The following is a 27,936-nucleotide window of genomic DNA, read 5'->3' as shown; positions in this document are numbered from 1 at the left end:
GGATGGGATCGGGACTCTGAGACAGAGAGCTGACATGGCTCCAGATATGACAATGGAATTGTGTGGCTGCCTTTGTCAGGGTTAGCAAAGTGTATCTAAATGTGACAGAAGAAAAAAAGCACCTGCCAGATCACAGCCAAGTATCAGTGCTCAGCAAGGAGACCACATCTGGGCTGTGGCTTCGATTGGAGTAACCACCTGAGCAAGTGTGATGGTCCCAATCACTCTCCAGACCCACCTGTCACCTCGAGGGTCAGGCGGGTGAGCTTAATGGGGATGTGGGAAGACTCTCCCAAGTCTCTGATGGTGACATGGGATCTGAATCGCCCCCAAGGAGGCAGGGTTGCTTTCACTTGCTATTTTGGTAGACAGGATAGTCCCAGAGGCTTCTCCCTGCCCTTCCTCCCAGAATGACTCCTGCTGCATAGGTTGTGCCAGTCTCAGAGCTCGTGTCTTCCAACCATACATTTAGGAAATGCAGAGGGAACCAATGTGGTTCGAGAGCCCACCAAGCTCCCTAAGACATGACTCAGGCTCAAGTTCTAATGTGATCTGACTCGAAAAGTCCCCACTCTGACTGGGGCCACAGTGGATCCAGGGTCTCAGGAATGAGCCTTAGCTCAAAGCCAGTGTCTAACAACCCCCAAAGGTCTGAATATCCCCTCTCCTGTGGGCAGCGCACTGGCCAGTGGCCAGAGGTCCCTTTGGGGAAGGCGAGGAGGAAGGTTGACCTCAGGCACATGTCATGGATGCTGCAGGAGGTCATTTGTAAAAATGGCTGCTATTATTTCCTGTATCCACACCCCTTTGTAGCTCCTCCCATCAAGAGGTCGGTGCCAACACTCTGACATCTAGGGCAACAGCTTCGCCTGTGCGTACCATGGACCCACGCCCCACGGGCTCCATCCTCGTCAACACTTGGCTCCCTTTAGCTGTAGTCGGGTCAGACAACCAATCCCAGATTTCACTCCTGGTACCGATTTCCGTGAGACTCAGCTTTCAGTGGAAGAGAAAAGGTCTATTCCAGTTAGTGGAAGTGTACGGGGATTCAAATGATTTAAGGAATCACTAAGAGGCCTGAAGAAACTCAAGGCTAAGTTCCCAGGAGAGACTTTTATAGTGACACCACAGAATTGGACTGGCCAAGGAGCTGCCCTGGAGCCAGGGGAGCCGACAGTTCTCAACTGAGTCTCCCATGAGTGCTTTTGATTGGTGGAACCTACCCTGCACCCTGAACTCTGCTGCAAGGGTTTCTGGGAAATGTAGTGTTTAGCTTTCCAGCTTCCATAGTCCAGGAGGCATTGTCAAAGATGGTGTAACAGGTAGAGAGAGCCAGGACACCATATCACCCACACACCCAGTAAGTCCTCGGACGTTGCATTTCCTAACAACGGCATGGACTACATGCCGTATTGCCCTAATCTCAGAGCAGGGGAAAGTTGGCCACTGAAACTTGTGACTGATTGTTAAGACATCCAGTTCGAGCCAGGCTGCCATCAGCATCTTGGCGGCTGCACATTCATGACCCCTTGGGGTTTCTCTTATCCACTGCATGCTTCTGTGATTTGTCAAGTTTGCAAAATCGTCATGGGATAAAGGATTTCCTCACTTGTGCCATGTCGAACGTATCTTGACTCCTTTTTTTCTTTCTTTTTTTTTTTTTTTGCAGGGGCTCCATACTGCCTGGTTTTGAATCCTAGTGTGTCTCCGCTGGAGGTGTGATCTTAGGAAAGTTATTTCATTTCTGTTTTTAATCTGTAAAATGGGCAAAAGTATATCACACACATTATAGAGCTTTTATGAAGATTTCAGTGGTAATACTTATAAAGCACCAAACACATTGCCTGGTAGAGAGTATGCATGTAACGTTAATTTTTGTTTATTATTATTTTATCATTATTACTATTAGCCATATCTGTCCTTACAAGTAATGGTCTACATCAATATGTTGCTTAAAACAGAATTCTCATACAAATAGATGGTGAAACCATGTTAAAGTTTAATTTAGTTCACTAATGCATGAATTAATGAACCAGCAGGAAGTTAAAAGTAGCTGATTTGAAGAGCAAGGCAGGAGCAAGGGTTTATAAGTCAGTGGGGAGAGACAAGCTGAAATCAGCTTGCTAAGTTAGATTCAAAACCCGTGAATGGCCTAGGAGGGCAGTAAAAGCATCACCTTTGGGCCGTCTTCTTCCCTGGGCTATAAAACCATTACTCCTGGCCGGTTTCTACAGGTTAAAACCCCTTACGTCACAGGGCTGCCTGCAGAATGTCTGGGCTCTGTGCCATTGTGCAGTTAGGGAAGCAGAGAACCTGACACTCAGGCAGACTTAGAAAACACCCAGGCAGGAGATCAGCAAAGCCCAGGTCACTGTGTTTCCTTCTCCCAAGTCTGGGATACCTTTTTAGTGCATGTATGAAGTTCCTGCCCATCTTAAGGACAGAGAGGAAAGAATCCCATAAGATGACCGGGCGACTGTGCTGTCTTCGAGAGGAGCCCCTGCCGTGGGGCCTCTGGGTTTGCTGTCACCTGGGAGAGAAGGGACATGATACTGGGATGTGCTGTGTTGGTGGGCGTCCTGCGTGGTGGCCCCCGGGCAGAGTTAGTATCCCTGGTTCTGATGAGGCCCCGCTTATGATGGAGCAGGGGAGCAAGAATGTCGGAGCTGCTGGTTCTGACCAGCCGGCTGATGAAGGAAAATGTTGGCGGGTGATGGGCTGTGTTCGACTTTCTTCTTCCCTGGTCAGTTTTCCAACTGAGTTGAATCTGTGCACGGCAACCCAAGTTCATCTGAACCAGTTTTGGAGAATTTGGACATGCTTAACTGAGACATACCCAGAAGCATCTAACGCAGGGCCCGTCACATAGTGTAAAAAGTGGGGGAGGGGGGCGATTAGGACAATGTGTTGTTGGTTAGGGGGCCTGGACCCCGGCGTTCTGCTTTGTCCAGTCCCTTCTTCCCTGCAAAGCCCCGGGGAAGATGCCCGAAGGAGGCAAAGGGAGCAGACAGACGCTTTATTAGCTGCTGCTGCTCTGGGCAGCTGGGCTGACAGTGTGCACAGCTCCGTCTTCTCCCCAGACCCCCAAACCCGAGTCTCGGACCTTTTCACTTGGGTGGGATGAAAAGCCTCACCTGCCAGTGTCAGTGGGAGAGACAGCTGGGGTTCATACTTAGAGGAATATTTATAGCCATTTTATACTCAGAGGTACAAGGCATGTGGGCAGGGAGGCTCCACAGGTGTCCAGGCTTCTGACCAGTCAGATCTGCTGTCCTCTAGAGGCGGGGACACCCTCCCCCGGGCAGCGTGGTTCAAACCCCCATCATTTCTTACCTTCTCCACAGTTTTTGCCTTGTACTCTTAATGCTTATACCCTATTATTGTTATTATTCTTTAAATGCACTCGGCTTTTTAGTTAAATACATGTATTTCAAAAGGGAAACGTGTATCATTGCCCTAAATGAAACACCAGAATCCACTTTTCAAAAATAAAAGGAACTGTAAAAAGAAGAAACTAAAATAATGCTTTTAACTGTAGCAAATACTGGCTTTTTTTAACCTGAGGGCAGCTTTTGTTTTGTTCTTTCTTCTCCTCCTCCCCTTCTCTCTCTCATTGAGAAGGGAGAGCAGCACTGGTGAGAGAGAGAGAGCTGTTAAAGGCACATTCTCACCAGGCAGGGGTCCTCTCTGCACCCCCAAGCTCTCTCAGTACAGGAGTTGGGAGTCAAGGCTCAGGCAGGGTGTGGGCATGGCTTCCCCACCCCGGTCTCCCCTGGGCCTGTGGTGCCCCACTCTTTGGGGGAACGTGCCCCGAGCCAACACTCAGCAAGAACACTTGCTCAGCTCCTCCCTCTGCCTCTCCTCCTCCCAGCCCTTCTCTACACCCCCTCACACCCCTTTGGGACACCTGGTTTTAGCTGGTCTGGGAGCTGCTTTTCGCTGCGTGTTGGGGCTTTCTGGGGAGCGGTTGGCTTTGGAGCGCTGAGAGGTGCCCCGCTTCTCACCACTGGCTTATCAGTGTCATTTGGGGTGGTTCTGCATTTATGGTGATTCCCCTCACAGGCATTTGGAAAGAAAATGGCAGCCTTCCATGTCTCTCTCTCTCTCTCTCTCTCTCTCTCTCTCTCTCTCTCTCCCTTTCTTGTTCATCATGGACATTTTGGGCAAACCAACTTTATAGTCCTTATTTTCCAGGCTAGAAACTTGGTTTTCAGTGGACATTGGCAACGTGCGGAGATCACTCTTCTCAATGAGAGAAGCCACCGGTGACTGTGCCCCTGCCGTGTGCCAGACTCTGAACTTACTGTTTTACATTCATTGTCTTGTTAACTCATCTCAGTAACCCCTGGGGGGGTGGGGGTGTCACCTCCCTTTTATGGATGGGAAAGCAGATTCAGATGTGGAAGTACCCCCACCGAGGGAGCCTGTCTTGTAAGAGGTAGAGCTCGGATCAACACCCAGGACTTTCTAGTTCCAGAGGCTGTTTTCTTTCTACACCATTAGTGGATTCTCAGCCTTTGCTGAGCCCCATCACTGGTAGAGTGTGTGAATATTTAGCTACCTTGGCCCCGTTTCCAGTCATAAGGGATGACATTCAGACATCTGCGCCTTAACAAGGTGTAGATATTCTAGTACCTGTCCAGGTGAGCTGGCCAATGAACCATGCCATGCTCTCTCATTCCAGGAACAACGTGTGACTCCTTCTTTGTGGCCACCTGACTTCCTGGTTAGCTTTCTGAAGAGGAAAATCAGTTCCCGATACAGCTGATTTCTAAATAAAATTTCTAAGTTAAAGTTAGATCGGAGCAAAAACAACACTTAAATGAACCACTTCTCCCCTCTCGAAATGTCTGGAAAACAAACTAAGTCTCTATCAAGGTTTTAATAACAAGTTTCCATAGAACGTGCTCTTGTTAATATTTATAGACCAAATCTCAAAAATCCCCATTGATGTTTTGAATGAGGGCCCTGTAGTCATCAGAGAAAGACTGGACTATATTCAGAAGACTTCGCTTACTAAAGCCAAAGGAAGTCTATGTGCATTAAAAGAGAAAAAAGAAAGAAGGAAAGAAAACCTTAAAGACACAATGGTTGAACAAAAAGAATGTTCTCATTTGATCTTTGATGGCAGACCTGATCATTAATTAATTCATTTCCTCCTCTTGTGCACACGGGAAGCCTACATTTCCCAGCTTCCCTCGTGCTAGATTAGGGTCACATGACTGGGTTCTAGCCCATGGGATGAGGGCAGGAGTGATGTGTTCCACTTTCAGGCCTGCCCATGGCTGTCCACGCTTGTCCTTCTCCTTGGCAACCTCAGGGGCCGGTATCAAGATGACATTACGACCAGATAAAAGGAGGCTGGAGTTCTGAGTTGCTGCTTGGAGGAGACTCAAAGGGACCACCTGGCCTGCTTTGGACGATGACATGAGAGGGGAAGGAAGTGTTGGTAGGTGAATACTGAGACGCTGGTGGTGATTGCTGTAGCAGCCAATGCCAGTGCCCTAGATGTCGACTTAGCCAGACAATCCTATTAACCAGAAACCCCTCCTCTCCAATAACCATGGTTCATACAGATTGAGAAGCTGTGGGCAGTGCTGACTTGACTGAAATAATTCATATTTATTTGCACGTATTACCAGGTCAGGCGCTGTGGTAAAGGCTGTCTTACATCAATTGTATTTAATCTCCAGGACAACTTGAGGAGAAGTGGGCACTGATCTGTCCATTTTACAGAGGAGAACGTGAGGACTGAGCAGGGTTTACACAGGCAGTGAGAGGGAGGCTGGAGTTTGCCTGTCCAATTCCAGGCCTAGCTTCTTGTCATCAGGCCAGATATATTTATTTTTCTAATCGGGACATGTCATGGAGGGATTCTGGAGGAAAGAATCGTATGTACCCTTGGTGCTTATGCAAAGGCTCGAGGGAAGGTGAGGTGCTTGTTCAAAGGGTTCTGGAGAATTCCAGTGAAACCCTTTCTTGATGGCATCTGCTTTGGGGATCTAAGAATTACCTTAGATGAGGACTATACAGTCCCACTGTGGGCAAGAGCGTTCATCAGACGTCTGAGTTCTCGCCCAGCTCATCTGACATTTAGTTTTTCCCAGTGGAGACTTTAGCTCTTTGTTAAAGCCTGTCTCTTTCCTGGCTGCCTTTTCATCTTATTTCACATTTGGAGTCAATGAAGCTGAATTTCAGGTCTCCAGTTGATCCGATCGATATCCCATACCACCTCAATGTCAGAATGTCTTCTGAGGGCACTTCCATTTGAGCGACCTCATTTTCAGGCACCGGGTTTGTCTGTTTAGATCCCTGGGGGTGATAGTCTAGACTTATGGTTGGGTAAGGTGTCTTCTCAGAGCTGTGCACAATTGATTTCTTTTCATGTGGTCTTGACTTAAAAATTTTCACTTCCCAAACTCAAATCTGCAAAAGGTGTCTTCATGCCCTTCGACCCAGAGGAGGCAAATGGAGTCATGATTCCCTCGGGTGGTTCTAGTTGTGGGGACCCCACCAGCTCTCCCAAGGTGCCTTCCTTATTAAAATGGTCGTGAAGCACCTGTGCAAAGCTGGGAGCTGACAGACCCGGTTAGACATCATCCGGGAGTGGCAGAAGGTGCCTCCCTTCTGCTCTGCTTATAAGAGATTTCTGACTTCTGTGGGTTCCAGAGGCACCTGCAGCCCCCAGGGAGCCTTGCCTTTTGGAAAGTGGTAATAGCTCTGAAATGGCTGAGGGCACTGTGTCTGAGCCCTCAGGCTGGCTGTGCTATTGTCCGTTCATCCTGTTGGGGGTCATTAGCAGTGGCTGACCGCCTGGTCCCCGACATGGGTAATGAGTATTTATGGAGTCAGCAGCTGGGAGGAAGGTGGGTTCTTCCTTCGTCACCAGGCTGGACATGCTGTGGCTGTGATTCTCCAGGTTCCTAATGGGCTCCATCCCTGCTGGGCAAGAGACCACCTTATTTATCTTAAGGTCAGTCTGCTATCCAGCGGGAGGAGATTCTTTGCAAATGTACAGTGAGAAAGGAGGCATCACCTTTCGCAGTCCTCTGCAGGCAGAAACATCCGGCAGGCATGTTGGAGGGCGAGCCTCCCGCCTGGCTGGTGGCGGGCAGAGGCTAGAGTGTGTGCAAACACCTGCACGTTAGAGTGTGTGAGAGGCTGTATATGGGTGTGTGTGTGTGGGGGGGAGTGTGTATGGGTGTGACAAAGTATTGTGTATGTGACAGTGTGTGAAAGTGTGTACACGGGTATGTATGTGACAGTGTGTATGGGTGTGTAAGTGTGTGAGAGCGTGTGTGAGTGTGAGTATGAGAGTGTGTATAGCTGTGGATATGGGCGTGAGACTATGTGTGTGTGTGTGTGTGTGTGTGTACGTGCATGTGTGAGAAGCACAGAGAATCCACAGAGGAACCGTCACAGGAAAGTAGCTGAAGGCCTGGAACTGGGTTCTAGAAGTTAAACAAGGGCGTCGGTCAGCCTGCAGGAAGTTGAAGGATGACTGAGGTGGTCCCTCTGCCTGTCCCCTTGTACTCTCCCAGTGTGCTGTCCCCACAGCATTAAGAGGAGGGGACGCGGCCCTTCCTCGTGGTGAGTGAGCCACCAGCCCCCCTCTCTGTCTCCATCCTGTGTTGCAGGAGGAGGTTCCCCAGGGCACCCCCAACCCCGCGGTCGCCCTTTGGAGTCTAGGGCTCTCTCTCACTCCTGGGTCACAGCTTGTTTTCATAAAAAATATCCATGCTTAGAGCAAAACAGAGGGATCTCCTGTTTCCCGGGATTAGGTTTTTCTTCTTCTTTGAGCTCATAATGAATTTTTTAACAATGCATCTTGAAGCTCAGGCGTGTGTGAAGATGGAGGGAAATGAACCGATGAATTATTTAAATGTTCCTTCATATGCTTTCAGCCAACTTCAGGTCCCCGCCTCTGCTTTCGCTCCCCTCCGAGACTGTGCTTGTTATGAGTTTAACCACGGAGATTCAGAAGGAGGGGCGTCTTGATTAACTGCAGTAATTTTGGGGTGGTGTTGGCGTTGACCGAGCATGCTCACGGCCCCTTGACCTTTCTCGAGCGGCTTAATGATGGTGCACAGGATCTGGAGTAGAGTCCTGGTTTTGACTTCTTGTTCCGCTGCTTACTGAGCGCCTTGGGCAAGCCCCTAAGACGGGGAGAACTCTGATTGTCTTACTGCACAGAGCTGTTGTCAAACTAGAGAACCACGGCCTCATGGGGGAGGCGCTGGAAATCCCCTTTTCTTCCTGGCTCTTTGCGCGCCCAGGCCGAGAACAGCGCACAGATTGGGCACCTCATCCACAGTCCATTTATTCATCTATTCAGTCAGTCGTCACTGAGTGCTTCCTGTGCGTCAGCCATTGTTCAAAGGCCTTGGGATATACTGGTGAACAGAAAAGACAGATTGATATAATATAGCAGGGAGTGAGCTACTACATTAGACGGTGACAATGCTATGGAAAAAAGGGAAGCCTAGGGAATATTAGTGCCAGGGAGGGCATGCGGCATGGCGGCCAAGCCAGGGCTCCGGGAAGATGGCCTTTGAGCAGATACTTGAAAGGGATACAAAATCGGTTCCAGATGTCTGAGGAGGAGATTCCAGGCAGAGAGAGAGTAGCCGTAGCCATGGACCCAGGTGGGCACCTGCGCGCTGTGTTCAGGGAACAGAAAGGAAGGGGCTGGAGTGAGACCAGAATGATGGTGGCAGAGCATGTGGGGCTGTGGAGCAGGGTGGTTTTCCTCTGGGTGAAATACAGATGAGCTGGATGTTGTACAGCGTCGCTGTGGTGGCCGAGTCACGGACTCACCACATGGGGGGCCAGGGTAGAAGTGGTTAGTCAGGTAGGAGGCGCTGCAGGTGAGTCGTAGGTGACGGACTGGAGCTGGGGGAGGAGCTTGGATTCCGGATGTGTCTCGGAGGCAGGTCCGCATGATTGGCAGACGGACCCCCAAGAGCTTCACGTGGTTCATCTCATCTAAAACTCAAATTCCCCGTGTCACAAACCAGGCGATGGGGCCAGGGGAGCCCGAGCAACGTTCCTGACGTTGCAAAGTTGGGAGGGGGTGGAGCTGAGTCAACAGCAGGTGGGCCACACGCTCAGCCACATCCTGTGCTGGCTTCTGCAGAATGAAGGCATGAAACCAGATGCTTGCAAGGCAGGGGGCATGCTGACCCTGCCTGGAAAGTCTGTGTGTGGGGAGGAGCGGTCAGCTCAGAAGGGCACCCCCAAACACTCTGCTCTGTGTGGAAGGGCCGGGAGGGAGTCACAAGCCAGAAGCTTTAGGTTACCGCCATTAGATTCTAGACTGAAACTATAGACAATTTATACTTCTTGCAACATACACTGAGCACCTACTTCGGGCTTGGGCGCGAGCTGAGCGTTGGGACATATACATAGTTCCTCATCTTCAGAACAGCACTTAGCAAGATGTGGATAACGTTGCTTGCTTCTTCTTTACGCCAAGTTTTTCTAATCACCTTGAGAGACAGCCTTGATGCTGAACCTGGACCTGGGAAGGAAATTTATCTTCACCTTCAGCTGAGTGTGTTGTGTACTTTGTGTCGGCATGTAAGCATGTATGTGTGTGTGTGTTTGAATGTTTGTATTTTGGCCTATTCTGTGTCTGTGTGTGTTGGGTGTATTCACGTGTGTTTGCAACTGTGTGAGGGGTGTGTCTATATGTGTGTCTGTGCACCTCTGTGGTGTTTGTGTGTGCATGTGCCCCTCTGTTCTGTGTGTTTGTGTCTCTGTGTGTGTCACGGGCGTGCTGTATACATGCATATTCATTGTCACTGATAGGAGAACTGTGGCGATTCCTGGAGGGCGGCTCCTCACCCCTCACTGTCTCCCGCAGTGCCTTCTGTCTCTCCTATTGATAGGTCTTCCATCGCACTCCTCATCCCTCTTCTAGAAACTTCCACCTCAGCTGTGCACTTGATTTCGTAGACCCCTGTCACTGTCGCCCTGCCTCTCTTCACTCCTCCCGAGGCCTTTCCTCTCAGCCTCACTCTCCTCAAGGGCTGTGTTTCCTGCCAAGGTCATGTGCATTTCCTGAAGAGCAGGAGATTCACTATGGGGTCTGAGTATCTCTTTAGCAGCTTGATTCTTCTTTATTTCATAATTGCCCATTCTAAATGGATTCATCTAGGAAGAAACCTGACGGGTGGAAACAGAACTCTTTTATTTGTCCTTTATAATAAAGGAGCCACTAAATTAATTATGCCAACCTTCATTTTATTAAGTATGGCATTCCTTTTGATTTAAGCATATTTTTACCTCTCCAAGTGCTTTTAGGGAAGGTTATGGCCAAAAAAAGCCTGTTCGTCTCTGCAGTATATTTGGTTGCTCTTCATAAATTGTCTAGATTGCATTTTAAGGGAGTGGAAATTGAATGTAGTCTTTTTTACAATTGCTGAAGCCAATTAGCTGCTAAAGTGTTTAATTATGAGCGAGGCACTCAGATCTACAATTGAGTAGAGCCTTCCTAAAGCTGCTTTTCAGCCCAGTTCTGCCTGCACTTTCCTTGTTTTTCCCCAGTTGTATTTTCAAAAGGACAGTTTCCCTTACCAACCCTCTGTTGAGACCTGCGCCATTTCTGAGGCAAGGTGGGGACCTCAGTGCTGCTCCATCCCCGGGATGCTCGCGAGGGACCAGTAGCTGAGTACTGACTCTCCTTCAGGGGCTCTTTCTGGCTACAGGAAGACCTCCTGGGTAGAAAGTAGAGAACTGACCTGTAAAGAGATGCTCCCTGGTACCAAATCTTCTTCATTGTTTCAGTTCTTACTTCTAATTGTCAAGGTTGGGAAGCAAAACGTAAGGTCAAATCTCAGGATGAACTGAGAAAACTTTACTGATAGGTTCTTATTCAGTATCAGGAGATACAAAGCTGGTTTCTTACTGGAAAGTAGGTTCCTGCTGAGTTATGACCTGGCTACACAATCAGGGTCCTAAAATCAGAGACGCCCTAGAATTCCCATAGGTTTGACACTGCTAACTTAAAAGTGGGCATTAGCAAACCACAGCCCACAGAACAAATCTGCCTGCTTTTGTAAATTCAGCTTTAATGGAACACAGCCACACCCATTAATTTAAATGTAGTCTTTGGCTGCTTTAGGGCTACAAGGAAGAGTTAAGTAGTTTTGACAGAGACCATATGTCTGCAAAGCCAAAATATTTACATGGTCCTTTAAGAAAACACTTGTTGACTTATAGTTTAAAGCACTGAAATAAAAAAAAGTCTAAGTCAGATTTAAGTTACGACTCTTTTTTTACCCCCCTTTGGAAGAAAGTGGACAGATAGCTGGTTAAAACTTTCTCTCTTCCTGAAAAAAAAAAAAAAAAAATTAAATAAAGAAAATACCACCCGTAAAAAAAAAAAAAAAAAAAAAAATTTTCTCCCTTTAGGCAACTTGGTCAATGGCCGACCCGGTGCTCTGTCCATGGTACTGAACACGCTGGCCCTTCCCTCGTTAACAGCTTTGTTCGTTACCAGAGAGGAAAAAATGATTTCTAGGTGGGCAAAGACCAACCTGCATGCTCTTTGTGTAGGAAGAGACACTACTTATGCTCATTGTCTCTCCAGCTTTCTTGAAGTGAACAGGCAGAAGTGATTTTTGTCTAGGGAGGATTCTGCATGTCTTTGTTTTTAAATGAAGAGAAATGGCTCTGAGAATGTTTGCATAGCCAGAGGATATTGTATTTGTGACCGAAGGAGTGACCAAATCCTGACATGTCTATACATCATGTGTAAGTGCCTGAAGATCAATTAGAAGTATGTTTACCCTTTCATTGTCACACTGTGACCGTGGGGTATAATATTTAGACAGCATGGTAATATTTATGATCTAAATGTGGACATAAACTTTTGTTTTACACTGGAACTGAAATTGATAATGAAACAGAGCAACATTACATCAAATTGATTCTGAAAGGCTCTTGAAGTCAATCCAAATTGCAGAAAGACAGATGAAAGTAGTCAAAATATTTAGGCCAGCTAATTTTGCTCAGTTTGGGAGACAGTGTAGCTCACGAGAAATAAGGGTAGTTTTGGGCTTGTTTCAATAATTCTGGTCTCTTAAAATTGACCACTTTTTTTCTCCAGGGTGATAGCTGGAATGAGGTGTCACCAAGTTCTGCTTATTTTGATACCTTAACCTGACAAACTTAGAGAGGCAACCTGAAAACTACCTATGTTTTCATGTTTCTTTGTTTTTTGCTAAGAGATATATGAATGTTTGGGTACCGAGGCTCAGAATTAAAAATAAATTTATATACAGCAACACCTGATGCCTCTCTTCCTAATTTGCTTAAATTATTGCTGTGTTCCTGGGGGGAAATTATGACTTGGTGTTATTCAATCACTTCACCACCTAGAATCGCTCAGTGGACTGCTGTGCCAAGGTCAGGTGGGAGGCCTTGTTGGTTCTGTGAGATGGTCTCATTTGAAGGAATGAAATGCTGAGGTGGAGATTGTTTGTGGAGGGACAAGAAGAGATTCCAGTGAGGGTGAGCTCTGCAGGTCCCCCTGCTGGAAACGGGGAGGTTTCTCAGCAGATCAGCATTTGCTGAATAAACTGCCCCCAGGCTTTTCCAAATACGGTGATAACCTTGTAAGAACTGAGCCCAATAGGAACAAAGTGGGACTATTACAAGCTGCTATTTTTTTGGTTGTTGTTGAGATATTTAAAAAAAAAAAAAAAAAAAAAAAATTTTTTTTGTTTAAGGAAACTACAGGGTCCAGTCTTGAATTTTTACTACTGTTTCAGACTGCCCTCTGGAACCATTTGTAGCTGAAATTCCAAAGTACATAAAGCAGGTTGATATGTCTACATTTGGGTGAATCTCCTACAAGGACCAGAATGCAGTGGGAAGCTCCAGTCTGCATGCAAAACCCTTTGGGAAAGAATCACTTCTGAGTGAACCAAAGAAATGGACAGAAGATGAATGTGTGGAAGGATGGACAGATGGATAGAGGGATAGAAGGGGAAGGATGCATAGATGGATGGATGGATGGATGGAAGGATGGATGGATGGAAGGATGGATGGATAGAGGGAACGACTTTGGTGAACTATAGTAACCATATTATACCCCCAGGCTCTGGTGAAGAACCCGGAAGTCCCTGACTTGTTTCCCTCTCATAATTTCTCTTTTGTTGTGAGAAAGTGATTGCTGAGGTTGGGGAGGCTCAGCTGTTGAGCATTTTGATAAGCACTGACGTCTGAGGAGGGAAATCACCTCTATTCATCGATGGCTCCAGCAGAGAATGGAGGCTGCTGAGAGGCTCACTCAGCTTCTCTTGATGGAATTGACATTGTCGGGAGTATGTGATGCCAGCTGATGTCTAAATGCATGTCATTGGTAAGAGTCATTCACCAGGGAGGGGTCAGAGACTTGGGTGTCATTTTATTGTGGTAGGCAAGAGAGGACATGGAATGTTAAGATGTATTTGGGAGGGGAGGTTTCAGGTCACTACTCTAATTATTCCTGGGCTCCTTGGCCAAGGAGATGGTGTGTGTGTGTGTGTGTGTGTGTGTGTGTGTGTGAATTCATGGTGGTTGAGGGTGGAGGCAGGCTGAATGCTTAGAGGTCAGGGCTCAGTCAATACAATGGGTGTTTTCTTCTGGTGGGGCTTGGTTCTGGCTCCATGTGGTCTAGGGCAGTTTCCTGGACCCTGGGGAACAGATGAGCCCCTAACCCATAAAGACAGACAGGTAATGACCCCTGAATTGAGGAAGATGTTAGACTCCTGAGAACTGAATGGTGACTATCCTAATAGTAGTGATGCAGGATCTTGAAATCTGTTTTTGAGAAGATGTGTTCAGGGGTTGAAAGAAACACAGCTCAGCTTTCTTTGGGGGTCAGAAACAATACAAACAATGCATTTGTGAGGTATTATTTAATTTCACTGGCCTTCCCTCCAGTCCTGTGAGGTCCATGGGAAAGACACGACTGTCCCCATTGCATATAAATAGTGAGATGTCCATATAGTGATGATGATGATGGTGATGATGATGATGATGGTGATGGTGATGCTGGTGGAGCTGGTGGAGCTGGTGGTGCTGGTGGTGATGGTGATGATGGGTGTAGCTACTCTTTATTGTGGGTTGTGTTCCAGTGTTGTGCTCCACCATTTCATTTGTTTCTCAAGACCATTCTATGATTTTATAGGTGGAAAGCAGAGGCTCATAGTTTGTATACTTATTTCTAACTTTACACATATTAACACATCCCCACAACAACCCTTATCATGATCAATCCCACTAGAGCACAGAGGGGGTAGGTAACTTACCCAAAGCCACACAGCTAGTAAGAGGCTGAGCCAGGATTCAAACCCAGAGTCTGAGCTGCGCAGGGCCACGCTGTGGGACAGGCTGAGTGTTCAGGGTCTGTGATTTCCTCAGCCACAGTCACTAGTGGTAGTTAGCTTCCGCCTCCTCATGTCCTCCCTTCCTATCTGCCCACTCTCTGGGCAGGACAATGAGAGTGGCAGCCTGAGAGATACCTGTGTTGTTTCCCCCAGGAACACAGCAATAATTTAAGCGAATCAGGAAGAGCGGCATCAGATGTTGCTGTGCATACATTTATTTTTAATTCTGAGCCTAGGCACCCAAACTTTCGTGTATCTTTCAACAAAACACAATTTAGGTATCTTCCTGGGTTGCCGGCCTCCAGGACTCCCCTGGCCTAAAAACCAGGCATGTGATTTTTTCCAGGGTTTGCGTAAATGTATAGGGAGACCAGCCAAAGAGCAGAGGAAAGAAATGTTGGATTTTTTTCCACTTCCCTTTGGTGGGGAGGGATTGAAAAAAAGATTGTAGCTGTTGCTAGCGCACAGACCTTACTAATGGAGCTTGTCCTGTTCCCCACCCCAACTTCTCAGGACAATTGCTCTCCATCACTAAGCATTCTCTCTGCTGCCTTTTAATTCCGCATGCTGCATCAAACGTCTTTCGTTTTAAAGTGTTTCCACCTTGTTAAGTCTTCTGTCCAGCACAGGCTGTAATTATTTCCAGAAGCTTCATTTCAGTATCAATTAGCACATCTTCGGGTGTGCAGCAGGAGGGCACGCCTTGTGTGTGCGCCTCTTGGAAAGGCTTTTGGGGTGCAGTTCTGAAAGGGCTCCTAGGTCCATGGCTGCTTCATGCAGGAATGTGTCAGGGAAGGTCTTTCCAGAGTCTGGATTCCCGGCAGGAGGGGGGTCAAGAAAGAGACCGGGTTTTGCCTTCCCAGGCAGGATCTCTTTCCACCAACTCCAGAGACAGTTGGAGGGGACAGTGCACTCTTCCTAAGCGATTTAGAAAGTCTCATTTCTGAGTGAGGTGAGATCAGAGGTGACTGCATGGTCAGCAGAGGCAGCTTTGGCTGAAGTCGCAGGGCAGGAGGCCTGTGGCAGGGTGTTCTTGCCCAGTCTTCTGAAGGGGGTGCCTCAGCAAGTGGCCCCCAGTTAATCTCCTCCCAGCATCCCGTGTGCATCAGTCCTCTTGGTGATCTGACTGGACCCTGTCCTGTTCCCGGGCCTACATTTACCCACCTGGAAAGGGCTGCACCATGGCTGCCCTCCCCCACCTGGTCTGCTGGCGGGCGTGGGGTGGGGCTAGCACTTTGACAGGCATGCTTACAGCCCCTGGGCAAACTCATTCTCAGGTGATGCCTTTGGGCAGGTAACTCTTAATCCCTGTTTGCTGGGACAATCTGGGTTTGACTGTCCTGCTGACTGTCCTAGTATCCTGTCCTGTTTACATTTGTCATAACCCCTTCCATCCTCCCTCCTCCCCTCCCTCCCTTCCTTCCTTTTTAAAGTGTACGGTTCAGTCGCATTTGATACATTTACAATGTTGTACAACCATTGCCTCTGTCTAGTTCCAAAGCAATTCATCACCCCGAAGCAAACCCTGAACTTATTAAACAGTCTCGCCCATGCCCCCCAATCCCCATCCTGGTAACCACTAATCTGCCTTCTGACTATGGATTTACGGATTCCGGATATTTCATATAAATGAATATGTGGTCTTTTGGGTCTGGCTTTTCCCTTAGCACAAGGGTTTCAAGGTCCATCCACACTGTGTGTGGCAGTGCTTCGTTCCTGTTATGGCTGGTCATCTCCCATTGCATGGCTGTTTCACACTGTGTGTGTCCATCATCTCTTGGTGGATATGGGTTGTTTCCGCCTTCGGCCACTGTGAATTGAGCTGCTGTGAAGATGGGTGTGCACGTTTTTGAGTCCCTGTTTTTCTTTCTTTGGTCCTTGAGTCCCCTGTTTGAATGATAAATTATGCGGTCGCTGGCCCTTGGGGACTCCCTAAATCCTTGGTCCTCATTCTCTCAGGATCGCTGAATTGTGCTCTTTTGTTGAGAAGAGAGCAGGACACACCTACTCGGGGTGTTTGCCATGAGCTCAGCAGACACCGGAAAGACTGCAGCAGCAGGTCGGCCCGCCGGGGGACCCGCGTCCACGTCTGGTGCAGAAATCTGAGCTTACGGGGCATGGCTCTGAGGTTGCTGAGTCTCCTGGAGGTTGGATATCTGTAGTCACGACTCTAGAAACTCAGATCTTGTGTGACATGAAGTGACATAGCTGAGGAAAGTCCTTGTTTCCGTGACTTCCAGCTGCTGGCCAGGCCACCCAGGGCCACACCTGCCATGGGGAGAGGAGATGCCTGTCCCACCACGAGGCCAGACTGACCACGGGCATTTGCAGAGACCCGATGTCTAAGGCTGCAGTTGCCGGGGCTGGGACATGCCCGGGCCTGGGGTGGTCTCTGTTTGTTGAAGGTCAGTCCCACTCTGGGCAGCCAGGACGGGAGCACAGGGCAGAGCTCAGCAGGGATCTTTGGTGCCCTGGTTCTCTGGCCACTGACAGCTGCCCAAAGGCAGGTGCTGTCTGCTCTGCCCCTGGGGTCCCCTCTGACCCCATCCTGGCTCCTGGAGTTTCTCCCCAGGCTGCTGCTGCTGTTTCGGGAAGGCCAGGCTGGGAGGCTGTCCCCAGCCTCCTTTTCCTGGTCGTCTGTGCTCCCGGGGGCACCTTTGGTTTGGATTTTACCTGCTTATCGACAGGGAAAGGGGGGCCTTCCAGCTTCTACCACATTAGGTCCTCTGGGTGGAAGCTGAGCTTTTCTGTAAATGTGGAGCCCCCGCCCATTGCTGGCGTCTCGGGCAGGACAGGAGGACCTGTGTCCAGGGGAGAGTCTGGGGAAACAGCCCCCCAGGTCGAGCCCCAAGGACAGGCAGTGTTAGGAGACACAAGCACGTTAGCTGCCTCTCGAAGCCTGCTAATTGCACCTTTCTGGGCCTGACAGGCTGCGTCAATTAGCCAGATTGCTGGGTTTCAAGTGCCGCTCTCCTGATCCTCCTCGAGAGCCTGGCTGCCGTGTGGCACCTCTCACCTGCGCTGCTTCCCAGCCTCCGCGCCCCGCGTCTCCAGGTGGCTCTGCGGGTGATGTCTGATTTATTGAACTATTTAAGGCTTTTTCCCAGCAGCCACTTTCCAGGCTTTGCCGGCTGAACCCACCTTTGTTCGAGCTCAGTGGGTCCCACACACTGCCTGGGGCTCCCAGTGGCACAGCTTTGGGCCCCCAGTCCTGCCTAGGTAAAGGGGAAGCCATAGCTCTGCCGTGCCACCCCCCCAAACTGGACCTGTCCCCGGGGCCTCAGCAAGAGGAGCGATGGTCTCAGGGGAACCCCTCTGGGCTTCGGAATGAGGAGAAAGGCACAGGTTCAAGGCCTAACTCTCAGGCCTGCACACCCGTCCGTGGCCCCCAGGCCCCCAGCTGCACAATCCCTCTGCCCCCAGGGTTTTGTCATCAGCCTTGGGAGAGGTGTAAGGATGCTGGGTAGCTTCCAAGGCAGAGGTCCAGAGCTTCTGACCCTAGCGGCCTGGGCTACCACAGACAACCCCATTTGTAAGTTGGGAATTTTAAGAGCCTGTCTGGGGCCCCACAACTACAGAGGGGCATAGGGGGTTCTGGGCCCTCTCAACCCCATCATGCTGCTGGCAGGTGCCAACAAACCCAAAAGGGTAGGGGTGAAAGAGGGGGGCAACATCGCAGCCCCCAAACAGGTGCGAATCAAAATGCTTTTGGGTCTCTGGGGAAAATCACCAATGGTGTCCTTGCTTAGCTTACGTTTTTCCCATTTGTCTGAGGGAGCTGTCAGCGTGCTCGATTGCTTGGGACAGAGCCTGCTGCTGGCCTGGGAAAGCCTCGAACCTTTCCTGGGGGTGGGGACGGGGTGGCGAGGTGAGCTGAGGGGTGGGTGGAGGCGATGACGGGTGGAGAACTTACATTAAATTGCTATAATCTCCCTGGAGACTGGCAGGTGTCGGACCCTCTGACCAGGGGTCACCTCCTCTGTGCTCCTTGTCTCGGGAGGGCTGGGTGGTGAGGAAGCAGGGGGCCCCTCTCCACGGGAGGACCACAAAGAGGGAGTCAGTACCTTTCTGATCCACGTAGAGCTATCCAAGGACTGCTGTCCCCTTCCTCTCGTCACCTACACTGTCTACACTCCAGCAGATGAGGCAAAGTGGGTCAAGTGAACCGCCTCTGTTTGCCACACAGCAAGTCCCACTTACGTCCCCTGGTGCCTGGTCGAGCTTCCGGCTGATGCCTTTCCTTTTTTCCACTTCATTTCTCCATTATAAAAATTCCTAATCTTCATGGATTTCATTTTCTTGACTCTAGGGATGGGAACTTTTCTCTTGGAGGAAGACGTGGGGCTCTGGATTCCTCTGTGTGTCCTAGTTACCTCTGCACACTTGGTCTTGACTTTCTCCAACCAGGCAGTGGGCTCAGAGGGCATGGACCACCTCGGCGGACGGAGGTGGGGACGCCGGTTGCATGCTGGGCAGTGCTCAGCTCATGCAGGATTTGGGTTGACGGTTTGTATCAGACATCGGTCTTAGATCTGTGATGTTAACCAGCCCTGGACCATGCGTGGTCTTTGGGGACCAGCCTGCCACCAGCCAGGCCGACCGTCATGAGTTGGGGAACTCTGGCCTTGCCTCCCAATGTAGGATTTGACATCCTGGGCAAAATGTTGGGGAATCAGAGCCCTGAGCTCCGAACTTTGGCCACTGGGAGACTGGACAACCTGGGCAGATAAGTTCCTCGTCCCTCCCGCTTACCACGGAATAACCGGGGCACAGTTTCTTCTCCGGGCCTGTACAGAGAAGCACACATGCCAGGCTGACACCTGCCATGGGACATGAGGGTCTGTGGCTCGCGGGGAGCAGCAGGCAATCCGCACTCTGCCTCCTACTTCCCTGTCCCTCGCCACGGCTGACCTGGGTTTGTGCCTCCCGGATAAAGCCATGCACTTTAATCCATGCCTTTCTCTTGACTGACTGGAAACCCCATGCTAAGACCTGTTATTTTTGTCTGTCTTGGGGTGCAGGGGTTTTTGCTTTGTTCCAGCTTCTCCTGCTGTCTGCTGATAGGAAATGCCACCCCATGGGGAACAAGCAGCCATCTGTCCGTCTTGTCTTCTGCTGCTGATGTGCAGGACGCCCAAGGGTCCTGGTTGATGCATCAGGAGGACAGACGGCTCTTCCCTGTGACCGAGTGGAGAAGAGAGGACCTGTTGTGTGTGTGCAAACGTGTGTGCAGGCCCATGTGTGTGTACTGTGCACGCATGTGCGCACACGTTGGCATGTGTACACGTGCGAGCATGTGTGTATGCATGGTGCATGTGTGAGTTCACATGTGCACATGGTGTGTGTGTGTGTGTGTGCGCAGGCACAGGTGGCCCATCCTCATGCATGTGTGAGTTCACATGTGCACATGGTGTGTGTGTGTGCGCGCACGCACAAGTGGCCCATCCTCAAAGGGGATTCTGGGTGGGACACGTGCGAGCCCTGCATTGTCTAGGAGCCTGGCCGCACACTGGGCCTGGGAGCAGCTCCTGCTTCCTGCGCGCCCCGCGTGCCGCCGCGTGGGCGGGACGCCTCCAGTCCCCGGATGGCCATGTCCTTGCTCGCTCCACCTCTGCTCTGCCCCTGGGAGCCCCATGGCGTGTTCTCTTGCACCGTTCTGGTGACTCATCCTCCCGCCCGGCTTAAATCGGCTCCCTAACCGTCTCCTTCCGTGAGCTCTGGTTCAGCAATTACTATATTTTTCCGGTTCAAAGAAACCTGAATCTTTCCTTTTAGTAATTTAACAGAACATTTCACTCTGTAAGGGGCTTAATGCCCTCAGTCTGCTCCAAAGTAACTCAGAGACATTTGGTTTTTATTATTGGGAAAGGCGGTCTCCCTCTGATTTCTCTCTCCTGTGTTTTTTGGATGCTGTGCGGGGGCTTTGGCCTTCCTGTGTGTGAGACAACAATCTCAGCGGTCTGTTCCAAAGCGGGCAGCACAACCCAGGGAGACAAGCTGCTGGAACCTTCCACTCTGCTCCAAGCAGGCTGGGGAGAGAGTCCCCCTCCCCCGCTCTCCACATCGTTAAGAATATTTCCTCTTTCTTTTAACAGAACTCCTGATGTGGGAAGACGTGAAGCTGCCCTCCATAGGGCAAAACGGCCTGGCTTGTTCACACCCAGTGTGTGTCTCAGCTTCCTCCAGCTCTCACCCTCTCTGGCCACTAGCCGACCCTAAACGGCCACCACGGCTGTCCTGGGCCTGAGGAACAGCTCCCTACGGGTCTTTCTGCTTCTGCTCTTTCCCTCCAGTTCTCCACACATCTGCCAGGTCCACCTTTTGAAAATGTAAGTTGGAACAATTAAGATCTAGTCTCTTAGCAACTTAGAAGTTTATAATACAGCCTTGTTCATTATATTCACTCTGCTGTGCGTCGATCTCCAGAACCTGCTTAGCTATAAGTTGCAACGCATGGTAATTATGGGACATGATAGAAGTATTAGCTGAGCTGGTAATGATATTGCAGTTTACAAATGTATCAAACCTAGCGTTGTACATTTTAAACTTACACAATGTTACACGTCAATGATGGCGCAGTAGAAATAAAAGGAAAAAGAATGGATGTGGGAGCACAGCACAGCTTTGCTCTAAAGGAGGATGGTATTCAATCGTTCTTGGGGGGACACTCAAGGGCTTTCCCTGGCTCTGCTCTCACCCTGCCTGGTGGTGCTGGGGCTGGGGGCTGCGGCTCTTTGCCCCTGACCCCACCTTGCAGTTAGTGCAGCACCCCTGCCCTCTGCTCTCCCCTGCCTGCCAGTCCTCTTGTTTTCAGCTGGCTCAGGACTCAGCCAACTAAAAACCAGATAAAGAGGGGTTGTCCTTCCTTGGCCCCCTTGAGCCACAGCAGGTCCTGGGTGTGTGCCATCTCCCTGTCTGTGTCCCTCCTGCTCTGACCACCACTCTCCTCGGCCACCCCCTCCCAATATTTTAACTCCGTGTCCTTTTCCTGCCAGGCAATCTTCGAGAATCATATTGACAGGCATTCTTTGGTGTTTTTATTGAAGGACCCTCTCCCCATCGGGCCACGTGCTCCATGAGAACAAGGACAGGGTCTGTCTGCACCCCGCTGAGTCTGCAGCACCCAGGCCGCCAGGAAGCTCCCAGCCGGGGAGCGGGCTCCTGCAAACAACTGATGGAAGGCACCGTCCGCCCGCTGAGGGGGCTCCAGGAAGAGCGGGACGAGGGGGAGGAAGGAGACGTCAGAAACCCTGCTCATCTCGGGGCTCTAGTTGCCTCATCTGTGAGGCAGGGATCCCAGCAGGGGAATGAACTCACCGGGCTTTGCTGATCAGCGCGATCAATGTGCTTTGAGAACATGCCCCTCCTTCTGTGAGCCGTTACTATGGACCTGTGGGTCCCGTGTGAGATGCAAAGCTGGCTCCGGGGTCCTCTTTGGCCCCACAGAAGTGAGGATGAGGAGATCCTACAGAGACCCATTTATCAAAGCTGTGTCAGAGGGCAGTGGCCTGCTGGGGCGTCCGACTGACGGGAACACATTCTGTACTGGTTTGACCGGCCAGAACCCCAACTTGGCTCCTTCTAATCCCCACTGCAGGAGGGGGTTCTGCTGCCGTTCTTGGGGTCTCTCAGGGGACCCAGACATGGAATGAGGGAGTAAAGCCCAGTGGAAGGCACGGTCAGGTGGACCCACAGGGCAGGACTCTCCTGCACCCCCCCGGGGACCCCCCAGCCCTGCAGCTGTCACGGTTGGGCGATCAAAGCTGGATTTTGTTCTGCAGTGTAAATGGGCTTGATTCTCACGGTTTGATACTACAGGGAACAGTGGTGGCACAGTGGGGGCCAGTCTGGGGTCCCCTGAAAGCCTTCCCCACTCTGAGAGCCCGAGGGGGAGGCCGGAAGACAGGCGAGCGAGCTCCTTCTGCACGGCAGAGCCACGAGTGGGGCCTGGTACAGTGATTTTCTATTATCTGCTTACTTATGGTTGCCTGTTCCTTCCTTAGAGCAGCAGCTGCAGGAGGGCAGGGACCTGGGACGTCTGTCCCCGTTGTCCTAGAATGGGCACCTCCCGGGCTCTGTAAGTCTTTACTGGATTGCTTAAGGGTTAGATTTCGAGTGCAAGTCTGACCTCCCAGCTCTCATGAGGTTTGCTAGCTCACTCCCCCTGGACGGCCCCCAGTGACCTCACCATGCAGTCCCCACACCCACCCAACCCAACATGCCCTTTGCAAACACCCCCTCCTGCCCCTTCCCTTCTGACTTTTCTGACTCTTGCTTGCTCACTGCTGCAGAGCCGCGTGTGCAGAGAAAGGCTGATTCAGCAGGTCTGGATGGTTCACACCAACTCATTCCCGAGAAATGTCTGGCCCTTGCCTGGCTCCTGGGGGTCACCTCTAAGCCACTGGAATATCCTACCTGACAGGAGTGTCTGTGCTACCTGAGGCCTTGGGTCACACCACAGAGTCTAACCATGTGAGTCATGGTGGGGGCTTTGGAGCCCGTGGTATGAATTTAACCTTTGTTGGGGCTGCAGACTGAAGGTCAGCCAAGCGACAGGCAGCCACATCCACAGGACCCCCCCAATTAAAGCCCTGCATCCAAGGCTCATTTGAGCATCCGTGGTTGGCCACACTTTGTCCATGATGTTGCTCATCGTTTCTGGGAGAAGTAAGTGCCGTCCCTACGTCCCCATGTCCCCACGTCCCTGCTCCCTCTGCTGGTGCGAGCTGCTATTCCCTCACTGTGACAAACCATAACCATGAGGGTGGTGGCTTCTGGATTCTGTGAGTCCTGCCGGCAAGTTGTTCAACCTGCGGGTGGGTCCAGGGACCCCAACACAACATGCCTCTGGAAGGGGAACAGAAACTCGTGCGATTTCCTATAACTTTTAATTTTGATGTAATTCCAGGTTTATACAAAAGTTGCCAGACTAGTACAAGGAATTCTTGTATTCTCTCCCCAAATTCAACCGTTGTTCACGTTTTGCCCAATTTGCTTTATCATTTTCTTTCTCACTACGTATAGTAGGGCTGCCAAAAAAATGTATATAAGTCGACACTTTGGTCAGCGTTGCTCAAACAGTAGTTTACCGCAATCAGAAGTGTCTGGACGCTGATGGGAACCACTCCGAGCACCTCTTGTCATTGCAGAAGTCACATGTGACTTGTATTCATCTTTTGTTACCGGTATATATCGAGGATCACAATTTTAATAGTTTTCCTTTCTTAAAATGTGTATACATTTTTTTGGCACCCTCTGTATATTCAAATTTCTTCAACCGCCCCAATAATGCCCTTAGACCTGTTTTTTTTCCATTGTGTGGGATCTAACCCAGGGCCGTGCAGTGCATTTCATCACCATCTCTCTTTAGTCTCCTTCCATTGGGATGAGTTCCTTCAGCCTTTCTCTAGGACTTTTGACCTTGACATCTTAAAAGATAATAGGCCGGCTACTTTGTAATGTCCCTTCATCTGAGTTTTCTGTCTTTTCTTCATGTGTAGATTTGGGTTATGCGTTCTGGGCAGATAGACACCCGAGGTGATGCTGTGTCCTCAATCCATCACGTCAAGGGGCACAGGTGTCTCAGTATTGGTGGCGTTAACTTTGGTCAATTGGTTTAGGTGCTATAGCTGGGTTTCTTCCTGTGAGTTACTTTTCTTCTCCCTTTAGAGTGCAGAGTAATTTGTGGGCACCTTTTCCGGGACTAGGTAAATATGGCGCTCCTACATAAACCTTTAGGCCCACTAGCTTTAGCGTGGGTTGATGGTTTCCTAATCCCAGCCCTCCTTCTACATGTATTAGCAGGCATGCTCCTATAAGGAACAGCACTCTCTTCTCTCCCATTGACTAATTAATCATATTATTATTTATTAAATTTGTTGATGCCATCTGTAAAATTGTTACGTAGTAAGTTTATTTATTCCTTGATTTATATGTGTAGGGACTCATGGTTTCCTACTTTTTGCAATGGGCTGTGATCCCTTAGTATTGCTAATTATTTCCCTGCTCACATTGTCCCAGATGTGGCTCATGGGGCCCTTCCCACTGGCTGCTGGGCCCTTGGACAGCGCGGCCTCATTCTCTGAGCTCTTCCTCCCTCTCTAGGCTTGTCGTACATACACCTTTTCTCCAGGGTCCTGGTCAGACGTTCTCCTTTGGGTTCCCACATGCTGACCACACTTCAGGGCCCCGGGGGCCTCCGTGAGGGATCTCTGCGGGCTGAAGAGGACGCCTCCCAAATGGTCCATGTTGGTGGAGTGCAGATTGATGGCTTTGTGTTTCAGAGATGTCCGTGTTTGCTGTTTTCAGGCTTGGAGGGTGATGAGGTTCAAGTGCTCTCGGATGAAGATGCCCAGTGAAATGGGCATGTTGTGGCCGCACATCGTGCCCGCCTTGACCGTTCCCCTCAGGATGGGAAGCTGCACATGGAGATGTCTTCAGGCCTTTGGAAATATCTGCCCGCCATGTGTTTCCAACACGCCATGCACTGAACGAGGGTTCGCTTCCTGTCTCCTCTTTTACTCTGGTTAAGTTGTCTGCAGAGTCTCCCGCTAAGCAGAAGCCCAGCCAACATTTGCTCATCCTTTTCAAGCTGTGTGTGTGTGTTGAGAATCATGTGTGAGTGAGTGCCTGTGTTATGATGTACATGTGTGTGCACAAATGTAGCATGCATGCAAACACAAGTGCATGTGTGTGAATGCACACGTGAGCATATGTGCATGTGTGAAGGAGGCATGTGTGTGTATGCACATATGTGCATGTGTGTGGTCATGCACATGTCTGTCTGTGTATGTGAGTGTGGGTGTGTTTATGTGAGTGTCTGTGTAGGAGGTTGCATGAGGAATCCCACTGAGCAGTTGGCGAGAGGAATCACATCCCAGCTGCTCTGAAGAAGTCTCCTGCTGCTTCCCACCCACCCACCTGCAGGAGCGATGATTGATTAGGGTTAGGCAAGCCACGCACCCTTTCTGCTTAGGGAAGGGACCAGAAATAGGTGCAGGCATATTTAAAAGAATGACAGGGAGAAAAGAATATTGTAAATGATGTGTTCTCACACCAGCCTCAGAGACACTGGCCATTGGCCACCTGCCATTCCCTCCATCTCAGAGTGAGCCCCCCATCCCTAGGGGCATTCAAGCCCAGAGGAGACGCCCTCCCAGTGGGTAGGATGGGCTGACCTCTAGGATTCCTTCCTTCTCTGAGGGGGAGTAGCTTCCTCAGACATGGGTGTAACCCCTGGCCAGATTTGCCTGGATATTCCCATCCCCCTTCCGCATTCTAGTTCCCACTGGAGGTCCCAAGGAAAGACTCTGATATTACTTCTCACTAAAGTGGAAATGACTGATTAGGCCTAATGTATGTCTCCTTCCCAGCCTGCCTTTTTCTTTCTTTTTAATGTTTGCTGAGTCATTCCATCTAATGTTCCAGCCTCCATGTCAGATACCTTTTGTGACTTCTCATTAGTTTTTTAACTACCGTGTTTCCCTGAAAATAAGACCGGTTCTTATATTAATTTTTGCTCCAAAAGATGCATTAGAGTTGATTGTCTGGCTAGGTCTTATTTTCGGGGAAACGTGGTACATCCTTGGGTGTGTGTGTGAGTATCCCATCCTTTTATAGGCAAGGCTAGTGAGGCACAGAGATGTCAGTGGTTTCTTCTGAACTTGCTGCATTGGAGAGAGGCTGCCAGGCCAAATTCCACAGCAGCCCCACCTGGGACTAAAGAGCAATGTGGGTTGCTTCTGGCTCTCAGTTTCCAGGCCAAAGACTTGCAGCCACAGTGAACTGTCAGCACATCATCCCTCCTTCCCTTCCCCCCACCTCTTCCTGGGAGAGGTGTTCCCTGGAACATTCCTCTTCCACGCCCACCCCAGGGCCTTTACCTCTGTGGTTCGCACGGCCTGGGACACTCCGCCGGTGTCGGCATGGCGCCCTCCTGCCCCTCCCTCAGGTGTATGTGACCTCGTCAATCACGTCCTTCTCAGCACCATATGGAAAACTGTTTTGCTCTCATCCTGCTCTGCACACATACCACCTGACATCCATAGATTTAATTGTTTACTCTTTTCTGCCACCCCCAACTAGGTCATCGGCTGTCTGAAGGCAGGTGTTTTGAGTACTTTTTTCATGGTCAGAGTGGATTCTGGCGCCAGACAATTGGAAGGAACGAGGCCAGCCCCGGAGTCCGGTGGGGGCTGCTTAGACACAGCTCTCCCGGCTCCCAGGGAGCACGTGGGTATTGCCTGCTGGTCTAGGGCCACAGCACAGAAGGCCCTGCAGAGGGGCCTCTGACTCATTCCTGCTCACAGGTGTTAACGCCTCCTCACTCTGAGAAATTGCCACGGGCTCATGCAGCTGCTCAAAGGGTGGTCCCCACATTGTTACCAGTCTGGACAAGACAAGAGCAGAAATTGAGAGTGTTTCTACCTTTGTAGCCATTTTCAGGGTAATTTTATGTCTGTTGAATCCAATTAAAAAATTGGTCTTGTATTTTGTATCTTTTCTCATTTCATTTTCCTAGTCATTCATTTTTACTATATTTTACAAAAGCTCTGGTTTGTGACAAATTGGAAATTTAAAACATGTGCCCTTCTCCACAGATGGTGGATAAGCCTGCACTGGAGAACAATCCTGCTCATGTGGACGACAGTTAGGAAAGCCTGTGGCCCCACATGGTCGGTGGACGAGGGGTACCAAGGGTGTCAGAGGTCACTCAGGTCACCAGCAGCTGCGGTAGGAGCTAGGTCCTCGAAGCCTGGGAAAGATCAAAGGAGGAAGTGACTGCACGTCTTTCAGTATCTGGAAGACGATCCTGGCTGGTGCCGGCCGCTGGGGCCCAGGGACGGCGCCCAGCCCTGCCCTCCAGGAGGTCCCTGTGGACAGCGCTGCTCCTCACATTCCAGCGGGATTCTGGAAAAGGAGGTTTGGCTGACCCCTTCCAGGCTTCTTTCTGCTTCCCTCTGACTCCAGCCCAGCTGTTTCATCGGTGGTGATGACAGAGAAAATGGCACCATGCCCTCACACCCGCTCCTGCAGTCTCTGAAGACAGTTATGTGAGGAGATGCTGAGAACTGTTCTGGAAACGCTGCAGACACAAGGAGAGCGGAGACCGTCCCTCAGGGTCCCTCAGCTCCGCCCCGCTCAGTGGAACCTGGAAAGGGGGATGGGGCGGCCATGAAGGAGGGGTAGGAGGAGAAAGTGGGAGGGTGGCCCTTACTGTACACGTTTTCATCTTTTTTCCTATTAAATGATGCCATATGTGTTCACCGTAGAATATTTAGACAACAGAGAAGCAAAGGAGGGAAACTCACTGAGAACCTCCCCACTCCAGGAAGCCGATGGTTGGCCTTTCGGGCTTTCCTACTCTTCCTGAGGGCGGATGTGCTGGTTTTCGACTATGGCTGCAGAGGCTTTGGTTTGGGTCAATGACAGGTGGGGTCCTGCCTCTTGTCTGGGGTCCCTGAGCATGGGACCCCAGCAGAGCGTGGCGGAAGTGACCTGTGCCGTCTGGGGTTAGGTCACGAAAGGCCCCGTCGTGTCCCCAGTTCAGCGGATCACT

The sequence above is a fragment of the Rhinolophus sinicus genome, chromosome 14, assembly GCF_057876585.1.
Source record: "Rhinolophus sinicus isolate RSI-liver-muscle chromosome 14, RSI-T2T, whole genome shotgun sequence".
Classification (NCBI taxonomy): domain Eukaryota; kingdom Metazoa; phylum Chordata; class Mammalia; order Chiroptera; family Rhinolophidae; genus Rhinolophus; species Rhinolophus sinicus.
Note: the sequence above shows the minus strand (reverse complement) of the source record.